Source organism: Silene latifolia, chromosome X (assembly GCF_048544455.1).
Source record: "Silene latifolia isolate original U9 population chromosome X, ASM4854445v1, whole genome shotgun sequence".
NCBI classification, from domain to species: Eukaryota; Viridiplantae; Streptophyta; class Magnoliopsida; order Caryophyllales; family Caryophyllaceae; genus Silene; species Silene latifolia.
The window spans coordinates 223,438,419-223,450,743 of record NC_133537.1 but is presented as its reverse complement, the minus strand read 5'-3'; positions in this window follow the sequence as shown (position 1 = coordinate 223,450,743).

Sequence of the window (12,325 nt, the reverse complement as noted above, 5' to 3'; positions counted from 1 at the left end):
TAACTACATTTTTTTAGTGTATTATTAGGTGAAATAAGATGAAAAACCAAAATGGTTTTTCATCTCAAAAACCGGTGGGAAGGAGGGGCAAAGGGAGCCAATGCATGCCTTTGTTTATCTTCACAAGGTAAACTAGGGTTGCATGGCTACTAAAGCAAGTAATCATTATGTTTACCACTTATAATATAAACACAATATTTAGCCTAAACCCCTCTTAATTTCGGTACATAAGATAATATGGATTCCATATTATTTTTGTCAATTTGTCAATATGTCACATGTCATATGTAATATAAATTTGTTATGTATTTTTAACATGTTAAAAATCAACGTATTAATAAAAATACGTCATATACAAAAAATCGACTTAGTAATTCATAATTACTTGTACCAAAATATTTCTCCAATTATAAATCACAATAAATTGTATTTATAATAATTCATTCAAATTTAATTGTTTCCTTAAACAATAATTTCATCTGAGTAATGATACAATTGATTACTCGCATCGTATCTCATTTAATCAAATTTCAATGTGATACATAAATTTTTACTTCCAAAATCGTCCGTCAATTTTCAAGTAATTTAATTAACTCGTAACGTTATACGATTAATTAAATGATCAATTAAGAGTGTTGCCCTATAGGTATGACCTAGGGGATCAACTGATCACCACCGCCGCATCGACGTAATGTCAAACTCTAGTCAGCCAATCATTACCGATATATGTTGACCAGTTGACAGTAAAAATTACTTCCCAATTGTATTCTTTATAATGAGATTTAAACATGTGATCATCATGATCAACAGTCGTGATCGCATTATTGTCGGAGGACACATATTCCAACAATCTCCCACTTGTCCTCGACAAGTGTGCGTCACCAATTCTCTTGTCCTATTACTATCTCCCACTCAATGCAAGGTGTCTTTCAGGTCGTACTTGCAAGTGATCATATCGAGAGTGGTTTCCTCGATCCGAGAATAACCGATTGACCGGATTTATCTATCATAGATACCTTCCGAGCGTGGCCACGCATTTCCAGTTCATTACTCCTCGAGTGGCCCTGAGATATTGTTATAACCCTGACTAGGGATGGACAATTCCTATCGCACTCATTCCCTTCGACTAGCCACAGCCATCATAACCCAAAATATGCCCATTTGACCCCATTTACGAAGGTCGTAGTAACACAAATCAAAGTTAATCTGAAACTGTACCATCTTAGGCGAATAGTCTTTAGTCAAAAGAATCGACTCATTTGAATACTATAGCAGCTCTCGCCACGACCAGGCTATATAAATTTGCCAGAACTCTATAAGCGGTCATTAGGCCCGACAAAATGTTCCTAACAGTCTGCCTATGTGATCGACTAGTCATCTCACATGACTCTATGGCACTTGAACTTGCCATCAATCGCATCACACTCTAGTCACTTCGAGACGTCACCTCATGTAAGTAACTACGGGCAAATACAACGTTAATCTATGTTCACTTTAACTGGGTTCAATTGTCTCCACAACCCGTTTGGATATAACAATGTACAAGGTGAGTTAATAATAACTCAAACGACAAATGTCGACATCACACTCGGGTAGTCAATACCATATTACAACCTTGTGATGTATATCGTAAGTGTAAACACTTATTGATTGCAATAGAAGTTTAACATGCCATGTGTCCATGTGTTCAAACTTCTTATAATCGCATTTTCCTTTACATTCATGTTCTCTCTCATAGCATGAATCTTACCAAGTACACATCAAGCTTCCCGACCTCGGTTTTGGTTCTTTATCTTGAAAGAACTTCCTTATCGATTATCACATAACGAACGAATTTGTGGTGAATGATATAACTTGTAATGATCAAGTACTCCATCCACACACAATGCACTAGGTACATGTTTTGTAGAGTCTTGCAACAATTTGTCAAGATTATTAGCCTAGCACTTCTTACAAGTCCTAGCTTAGTTAGGAAAGATTAGTTTTGAGTAACTTCTTATTCAACTAAGTATCTTTCCAATAACCTCTTATTTCTCCTTTTGATTTGAAAAGTTTAGGATTTTCATAAATCTTTACGTGTGTTCGAACTTTCTATAATATGTGCAACCACTTAACACATAATAGAGTATTTTGTCAAACACCGAAATCGCTCATCGGATTCTACTCGAGAATTCATGACGTTTCTATTATGGCTTACCAATCAATCATCATGCTCTTATGCATATGATTCATAATTGGACATGTACATGATTATTCTAATGGCGGAAACATTAGTTACTAATAATCATGAGATCAACCATTCATAGGTTCAATGAACGACCATGACTGCTAATGGCAATTCCATTTTCATCTACATGAATAACCTATGTGAATGTTGATACGATGTGTATCTCTTAATACTAATCCAATATTTCTTGTCGTAATTGGATTCATCATAGTCCAAATTCATCCAGAATTGAAAACTCAAAACTTCTTCTATGAAGGAAGGTATTAGCTCGTCATTCTTCATTGAGTGGTGAGTTGTAAACATTCAAAGGATGATAGCTCCCACTAAATTTCATGTCTTCACATGATAATTTCTAATGCTCCCACTTAATTCCACATGTTTCGAAATTGATTACTCAATTGAACACATTTCAAAATTTGGAATGTATGTTGCTTTGCAAAGTTATTAAGATGAAACCATATATGTTCCCATCATATCCTTTCAAAATTCCTATTTCGAAGAGGTCTCATTTTAACCTTATGGAAAGAGATTTTAAATCTCTAACACATTCATGTCATAATGATGTGTGGCAATGTCATTTATTAAATATAAGTAATATCTAATACACATCCTTCAAAATATCCCTTTTAGAAGGAGGTTTAACCAATTCATTTTCATAATGAGGTTAAGTAATGACATCTGCGTGGTTTAAAACTTTGGCTATTGAAGATATCGGTATATCAATCCTTGCAACCACTAGTCATAAATATCGCTTATTACTAGGATGTTACATTGATTCATTTAGACTCTTAAGTAAATCTTAAGGTTGAAACTATTGGTCAAAATTTATCATAAACTTAGTCAAAAAACTCTTGTTAAGACTTTACATTAGTCATTTTGTTCCAAAACTTTCTTTTGGTCTCCTCGTGTAGTTATCTTAAGAATATACTCTTATGATTACTTCACTTGGTCTCTTTAGTCATATAGACCTTACTTGAGACCATAGATCTCATCTATTTGGTATACTATGTGAATAGATATACCCTTATTTAAATCATTCTCTCTTGCGTAGATCTCATTTACACAGGTACACAAATTTATCTTGTCTCGTGTGTTGTGTCCTCATTTTTCTCCCACTCTATCTTTAGAATAAATACACTATAGATTCAAAGATAGCATATGAGACACAAATAATGATGTTGAAGTTATAAGGAGAACTATCTCATAGATTGACTAATAGTTTTAGATTTCATATGTGTACTTGGTGATTGACATTCCTTTGATAGAGTTCATAGACTCAAAATCACTTTATAAATGATCATACACAAGCCTTAAGCATGTGGACATATAATGAAACCCGTCATTATATTTGTCTATTAGATCACTTTAAGTTATATGTTTCTAAGATCAAGCATTTAAATACGGATTTTAGAACAAAAGGATAAAAATGATAAAACGGGTGACTTGGGTTGTAAACCAAGTCACCATTATCCAAAATACAACCCATTATCCAAAATACGTTTCCATGTCAAACACGGAAACTTGAGGTTCTAAAAATCCATAACATAATTTAAAATAAGACAATGAAAAGCAAAGCTCCATGAAAGCTATCCCTAGCTTCTTGATGGTTTCTCATGCTTGCTTTTCCTTTCCCTTGTCTTTGCTTGGTGGAGGCCCTATTTACAATAAAAAGGGAGATACATTATCACAACTTTGTATCATAATACCATAGTTGAATTAGAAACATAAAAGAAAGGATAGTCATTTACCTACTGGAGTGATCTTTCCAAATTTTTAATATCACCAAGGTATTTGGAACAATTTCTTTTCCAATGTCCCATACCATTACAATAATGGCATTTATCAAGAGGACCCTTCTTGATTTTTGAAGTGCTAGCTTCACAAGTCCTAGCTTTGGTGAATGTGGGAGCTTGCTTTTTACCCCTCCTCCCATTCTTCTTGAACTTCCCCTTACTCTTAGTGCTTATGTTAAGCACATCCTTTGGAGGGTTCACATTTAACCCCATGTCCCTCTCGGCTTGCACAAGTAACTTGTGCAATTCTTCAAGAGACACATCCTTGTCTTGCATGTTAAAATTCACCCGGAATTGAACATATGCTTTGACTTTGGACAAGGAGTGTAGAATCCTATCTACAACAAGTTCTTTGGGGATTTCAACCTTTTGAATCTTCAAGGTCTCGACAAGCTCCATAAGTTGGAGCACATGAGGGCTAACCTTTTGGTCCTCTTTGAAGTCGAGATCAAAGAATACCGCGGCCGCCTCATATTGGACGACCCGCGGAGTTTGTTAAAACATTGTCACAAGCTTGGAGTAAATCTCATTAGCATTGCCCATTTTAAAGGCTCTCCTTTGGAGGTCCGCCTCCATCGCAAATATCAAGACATTTTTCATTGCGGCGAACTCCTTTTGGTAAGCCTCATATGCTTCCCTAGTGGCGGCGGTCGACCTAGTAGTAGGTTCGGGAGGAGAGGCCTCGGTAAGGTAACGAAGCTTGTCGTCACCTTGGGCGGCCAATTTGAGTTGGGCATCCCAATCGGAGAAATTTGACCCATTCTTCTCAAGTTTATATCGATCCATGAAGGATCGGAGCCATGATGAACTAGCGAGAGGCGTGGCGTTAGGGGTTGGTGTTGCCATTTGTTATGAGAAAAAGAAGTGGTCTACAAAACAAAATAGAAGGAGTAAAACAAATGTCGTTTTAATAATAATAATACTCGTAAAAATTTAATTTAAACAAGTTTTATGCATTTTTCTAGTGACCTCTACCCAACTAGATAAATGATTCCAAGACCCAAATTCATATCAACTTAGGGCACGGTGTGCCGAAATACCCTTTATTAACATAACTCAGTGGATTAACCTTTTAATCGATTCTACTTTTAGAACTCTTGGTCGATGATATTTACATTAATATTCATCTCTAGCCCGAAACACATCCGGAAATCGTCGTGAATACTTTCGTTGAGTACAACCCAAATTTCGAATAAATGTGTCCATAATCCAAACCCATGTCAACTTAGAACACGGTGTGCCGAAATACCCCTTATCAACATGAATTGGGTGGATAGACATTCATCACCCACTTCCCCTACGTAACAAGGTTTGTACCCCGGTATGGCCGAGTGCACTCCCTCACAAAATAGGTTTTCATGGTTTCTACTATTTGGTAAAGCTATGTCTCAATTGATTGTTTTAGCGAGAGGTCCTGTCAATTTATTATCTATCACGTTTTAAGTGAACTAAAGCGGTGAACTACGATAATTGTAATTGACACGGTCGATAAACTCGATGAAAGAAGATGATGCATGTTTTAGTTATGGCGATTTAGCGATGCATGCGACATATAAATAAAATGCAAACATAAAATAAATCCTAGTATGGCCTTTCCTAAAATAGAAAACCTATTTAACTATTACAAATTCGGAAACCAACTCCATTGGTCCCTTGAACTTCGGTTGTGGCACGCATCTCGAGGTAACACCATCTTTATGTATCGCCATCTTGAAGAAATCCGTCTTTGGGAACTCCGAAATAAATTAAATTACATAACAAAATACATAATTTCCTATTATACATTTGTAACTAAAATAAAATAAATCTATTAAATTACAAAACGGTGATACGAGATCACAATAAAATTACAACCGAATCGATATTCCCATACATTTCGGGAAATACCAATTAAAACTAAGGCCATACTAAGTAAAAATTACATAATTCAAAATTACATAAATTAAAATTATGACAATCATAAAGAAAATGGAGCATTGTAATATGTATGAACATGCTCAATTTTATGCTAAATCGCCTTTAATTAGCCAATATCGTATATTACTTGGTTTTTACGGATTTGCGTGATTTCAACATTTTACAATCACAAAAATTACATAAATTCATATTTATGCATAAGTTAATTACCCTAACCTCTTAGGACATAAAATTTAGTCTTCACTAATTATTTGACCATAATTAACTCATATTTCTAAAATTGTTCATTAATGGACCAAAAATTACAAAAATAAGCTATAAACTTGAAATAAATCACAAAATTTCAAATAAATTCAAAATTTGAAATTTAAACTCATGAACATTCTGGAAAAATACCACGACACTCATAATGTTCAAAAACTTAGGTTAAAAATTTCGAAATTTTTCCGGAAAAACAATGTTGCGGTTTATCGGTTTTTAACAAAATAATCATAAAAACATGGAAAAATTATATTCATCAACTTTTCAATTTTAGATCTGAAACAGATAATAAAATGCAACATATAATGTTTTTCCTTAGTCATAGATTATGTTTTATTAATTTTTCACTAATAATGTCACTATTTATGCTATTTTTCTTCAAAAATCCATAAATCATGCAAAAAGACTTCACTATAGCCTATTATTTTACACACATCTTTTAAAATTGCATGTGACAACATACTAAATTTCTATGACCAGATTCGAAATTTATCTCATATTAACCTATTTTTTACTTAAATCCGAATTTAACAATGAAAAATCCATTTTTCGAACATAAGAAGTCCAAAAATTATGAAAATTTACAGGTTATCTCAAAATAATATATGTGAAAATATATCCAAAAATCACTTGAAAATACGAAGTTTAGCTAATTTTAGTCCGAAAATGACATTTTTACTCATAAAATCATATTTTCATGCCATTATTGTATAATATGAACAATAAACATCCGTAAATTTAACCAAAATATCTAAAACATTTTAGGACCAGAAATTTTAACATGCATGAATTAATTTTGTGATATATCATAATAACACAAATTTTACAAGTTTTATATGTTAATCTTTATAACTCGGAAAAACTTTTAACCGATTTGCATGCAAACAACCATGGCTCTTGATACCGATTGAAAGAAAAGTAGATCTATATACTTACATATTCATATATGTTTTAATTTAATTTGTCATAAAATTAACTAATGATCTTATGCATGCAAACAAATAAACAAAATAAGGAAGAAACGTCCATTCTTACATTGGATTTTCGGTTCAAATGGGCACAAGAGAGATCACCTTTCTCTTTTGTTCTTGAGCTTTCCTTTTGGATGAACAAAGACCCAAGTGTAGGATCTCTCCCAAGGATTTATACCCAAAGCTTACTCTTAATTAAAATTAATATTATAGATACTAGTACAATATTAATCTTGTAGAAAAATGACCCAAAAATATTATAAGACACTTAATATTTTCGGTTTTGGGAGGAAGAAGAAGAGAGCTTTTTTGTCTCTCTAGAATTCTTATTTTGGATGAGTAAAGAATGAATTGCACTAACTACATTTTTTTAGTGTATTATTAGGTGAAATAAGATGAAAAACCAAAATGGTTTTTCATCTCAAAAACCGGTGGGAAGGAGGGGCAAAGGGAGTCAATGCATGCCTTTGTTTATCTTCACAAGGTAAACTAGGGTTGCATGGCTACTAAAGCAAGTAATCATTATGTTTACCACTTATAATATAAACACAATATTTAGCCTAAACCTCTCTTAATTTCGGTACATAAGATAATATGGATTCCATATTATTTTTGTCAATTTGTCAATATGTCACATGTCATATGTAACATAAATTTGTTATGTATTTTTAACATGTTAAAAATCAACGTATTAATAAAAATACGTCATATACAAAAAATCGACTTAGTAATTCATAATTACTTGTACCCAAATATTTCTCCAATTATAAATCACAATAAATTGTATTTATAATAATTCATTCAAATTTAATTGTTTCCTTAAATAATAATTTCATCTGAGTAATGATACAATTCGATTACTCAGACCGTATCTCATTTAATCAAATTTCAATGTGATACGTAAATTTTTACTTCCAAAATCGTCCGTCAATTTTCAAGTAATTTAATTAACTCGTAACGTTATACGATTAATTAAATGATTAATTAAGAGTGTTGCCCTATAGGTATGACCTAGGGGATCAACTGATCACCACCGTCGCACGACAGTAATGTCAAACTCTAGTCAGCCAATCATTACCAATATATGTTGATCAGTTGACAGTAAAAATTACTTCCCAATTGTATTCTTTATAATGAGATTTAAACATGTGATCATTATGATCAACAGTCGTGATCGCATTATTTTCGGAGGACACATATTCAAACAAATATATGTTGAAGTTGTGTATAAATGATGGAGGAAAAACTCTCTTTTTCTCACATGGAAAACCGGTTAGAGGAGCTCATTGGGGAGCCAATGCATGGATCTAATTTCTTCCCAAGAAGTGTAGGCTTGCATGGCTACAAGCAAGGTCTTATCATTGTGTTTTCCACTCAAAAATAAAAACACAATATACACCTTAAACTCCCTCCATATTTCGGCACTTTTATAAAATGGATGGTCCATTTTATTTTTGCCATTTGTCAATTGTGACAAATGTGACATGTTACTTAACATGTGAAATTGTAATGTATTTTTAACATATTAAAAATCAACATACTCATAAAATATGTCATTTACAAAATCGACTAGTAATTCGTAATTACTTGTACCTAAATGGTTTATCAAATTTTAAATTACAACATCTTGTATTTATAATAAATTATTCATTCAATTTCAATTGTTTCGTAAACAATAATTTAATCTAAGTAACAAGACAATTTGATTACTTAGACCGTATCTAATTTAATCGAATTACAATAAGACACGTTAACATTACTCACAAAATCATCCGTCAATTTTTAAGCAATTTAATTAACTCGTATCGGCATACGATTAATTAAATAATCAATTAAGAGTATTTCCCTATTGGTATGACCTAAGGGGATCAACTGATCACCACCGTCGCACGACAGTAATGTCAAACTCTAGACAGCCAATCATTACCGATATGTGTGGACCAGTTGACTGTAAAATATTACATCCCACATGTATTCTTAAAATGAGATTTAAACATGTGATCATTATGATCAATAGTTGTGATCGCATTATTGTCGGAGGACATTTATTCCAACACGAGGTCACCTACCTCGGGCCTCCTCATCCTTGAAGGAATCATCAAAGGGAGAGTTTGGTGGAGTCCTCCCTAAACCACCACTTGTAAATATACTAACCCTCTAACTTGTATTTATAATTTTGTTGCATTCCTTTTATCATAAACATAAATTCTTTCCATGAGAGTAAGTGAGGGAGGGTCACTAATAATTCTTGAATGAAGGAAGGAACTAATTTTCAAGTGTGGGGAGCCTTTTATCGGAGTCAAGGAAATCAAGGGAAATCCGTAGCTAGGAATCCGAGCATCTAAACAGGGAATCCGCCCGGTTTGAAAAAAGACGCCCGTATTATTGAGAATCCGCTCGTCCAGCAGGAATCCGAGCGTCTGATGACCAATCCGCTCGTCTCTTTGGTGCAACATTTTAAGAAAAGTTCCTGTAACAGAATCCGCTCGGCTTTGAGAAAAGACGCTCGTCTTGCTTCAGAAAAGACGCTCGTCTTGTGCTCGATCCGCTCGTCTTGGCTGCTTCAAAATTTTGCAAAATCCGTTGTAAGATAATCCGAGCGTCTTCCCAGGAATCCGCTCGTCCCAGAATGAGAGAATCCGAGCGTCCCAAGCCCTAATCCGCTCATCTCCCTGCGGTCTTCACTCCCGATTTTCCCAATTTTATTTCTCCCCACCACACAATTTGTGACACATCACCCTTCCTTCCACTTGTATTATAAAAATCCACCTTCTTATGACTCCAAATTAAGCATATCCCAAACACTCTTTTATTCCACAAAATCAAAAAGCCCCAATTTCTAGGGTTTCAAAAGCAACATTCAATCCACAAAGAGCATCTTCATACTTTAACAAATCAAAAATTCCAACTGAACAATCAAAGAATGGGACCAAAGGGATCTTCATTTAGGGATAGAAGAAGACCAAAAGTAAGAGGAAGCTCTTCTACTTCTCACATCAGCACTCTAAGGAGGGAGCATGAAGAAATTGTGGACCTTACAAGGCTTGATGACTTCTCAAATGTTGAATTCGTCAATGATGTGCAAAGGCTCGTTTTTCACCGACTTCTTCGTAAGAACATTCTCCCTACTAAGTTTTTATGTCATAGAACTTTAAGGAAGCTTGGGATTTACCATCAAATGGAAGCCCTTTTTGAGTTGTTTGGTCTCTCTACCCTATTCCACATGCACGAGCAAACTTACCGATCCCTTGTTCTTGAATTTTTAAGCTTCTTGAAAATCACAACCTTGAATAGAACGATATGCATAGAATTTAGGTTGGAGAGTGTTTCAAGAATGATGACTCTAGTGGAATTCGCTAATGTGCTTGGTCTCGATGTCTCGCCTACCCGGACATCAAAACCGAAGAGGTATAGTGTTGCACCCTTATGGAGGGCCATGACCGGCCGAGATTTCATGTACATCAAGGAGTGTCTAGCTTTCCACATTCAAAATCCTATTTTGAGACTCACTTACCGGTTCCTTTCCGGCACCCTCCTTGCTCGCCGAGACCCGGCAATTGTGAACGAACTCGATCTTGTGTTCATGGAGTCTTATCTCGATATCCAAGGAAGGGGTGGATACCACTTTAATGCGCCTCTTGTGCTACTTGAGAAGTGGGCTAAGTTTAGAAACGGTGATGATGATGGGATGAAACACATCGTTAATGGAGGGCTCATTACAAAGATTGCAAAGCATTTCAATCCAAAATTTAATGAGAATAATGAGTACACTCCTCTTTCCGGGAATACAAGGATAAATGAAGACCTTCTTCTTGTGCATCATCATTGGATAACCCTTGAGGGGGTTGATAAAAGGATCAAGTGGATAACAAAAGGAAGTGATCCAATCTACTTACCGATGACCGAACTACCAAGAATCTCACCAAGAAGGGGACCTTTATCACCAATCCCATCCTACCTCATCCCCGCAAACCCAACCCAAGTAAGGCAAGCACCACCACCACCAAATCCCCAACAATAACAAGAGCAACAACCACAAGATGGGAAAATCAAAGTACCTCCCTACCCTTTTCCATATCAACCGTACAACCACCCTAACCCCTTTATCCTCCTCCGTGATGACTTTGTAACGGGAATTCTCCAAGACTTGCACTTCCGACAATATGAAGCTACCGTGGACAATTATTATGCACTTTACCCTCAATACCACGATATGATTCAAAGGGGGAAGATTAGTGAGGAGGGAGCATTTCCCTCTTGGGCACAAATGGATATACTCTTCCCCAATTTGGAAAGAGCAAATGAAGGGGCAAATGGGCGACAAGATGAAGGGAGCGACAAATCTTGCGGTGGGGATACGGTGGAGCTTGGTAGCGAAGAAGATGAGTTCATGGACCCTAATACAAGTGATGCATCCAAGGAAATTTGGGATAGTGACCTAGAGGGAGATGATGGCAATCTCTAGAGGATCTCTTCATAGCTAGATGGAGCGGGCATGAGGCACCCATCTCAAGCTTAAGTGAAGTTTCCTCATCTCCTCTCTTTATTTTCAATTTTCATAAAAGAATTTAATGTTTTGTTAACTTTTACAATGTTTGACTTTAACTAGTTTGGAGAGTCCTAGCAACATGAGGACTAACACCTCGGCCCCATTGAGGTGTTCTTTTATTGTTCCCATTTAAAAAATCCCAAATGACAATTTGTTTCATGCATTGCATCTTGTGTGCATGAACTACCCCAAAATTTAAGACATTAGAAATAATGTCTATCTCGGTTTGGGGAAGTACATGCATACGCAACGGGAGGTAATCTAAATTACGCTCTCCGTCATAAACAAAAAACCCATGCATCATGTAGTGTAGATTAGTATAGCTTGCATTTAGTATAGAAATCATGCATCATACTTCCATAATTTCCTATCATATTGGCCATTGAGGACAATGCCCATATTAGTGTGGGGATGGGAAATTCTAACATAACTTTTATTCAAAAATCCAAAAAAATCAAAAATTTCGAAAAAATTGAAAAATCCAAAAACAAGTTCATTTCCTTTGTAGTGTAGACTTGTATATATTGCTTGTATATATTATGTTTGTCTATCCTTGTTCACATTGATCGACTACGCCACATCCGAGACATGAGGATATTGAAGACCG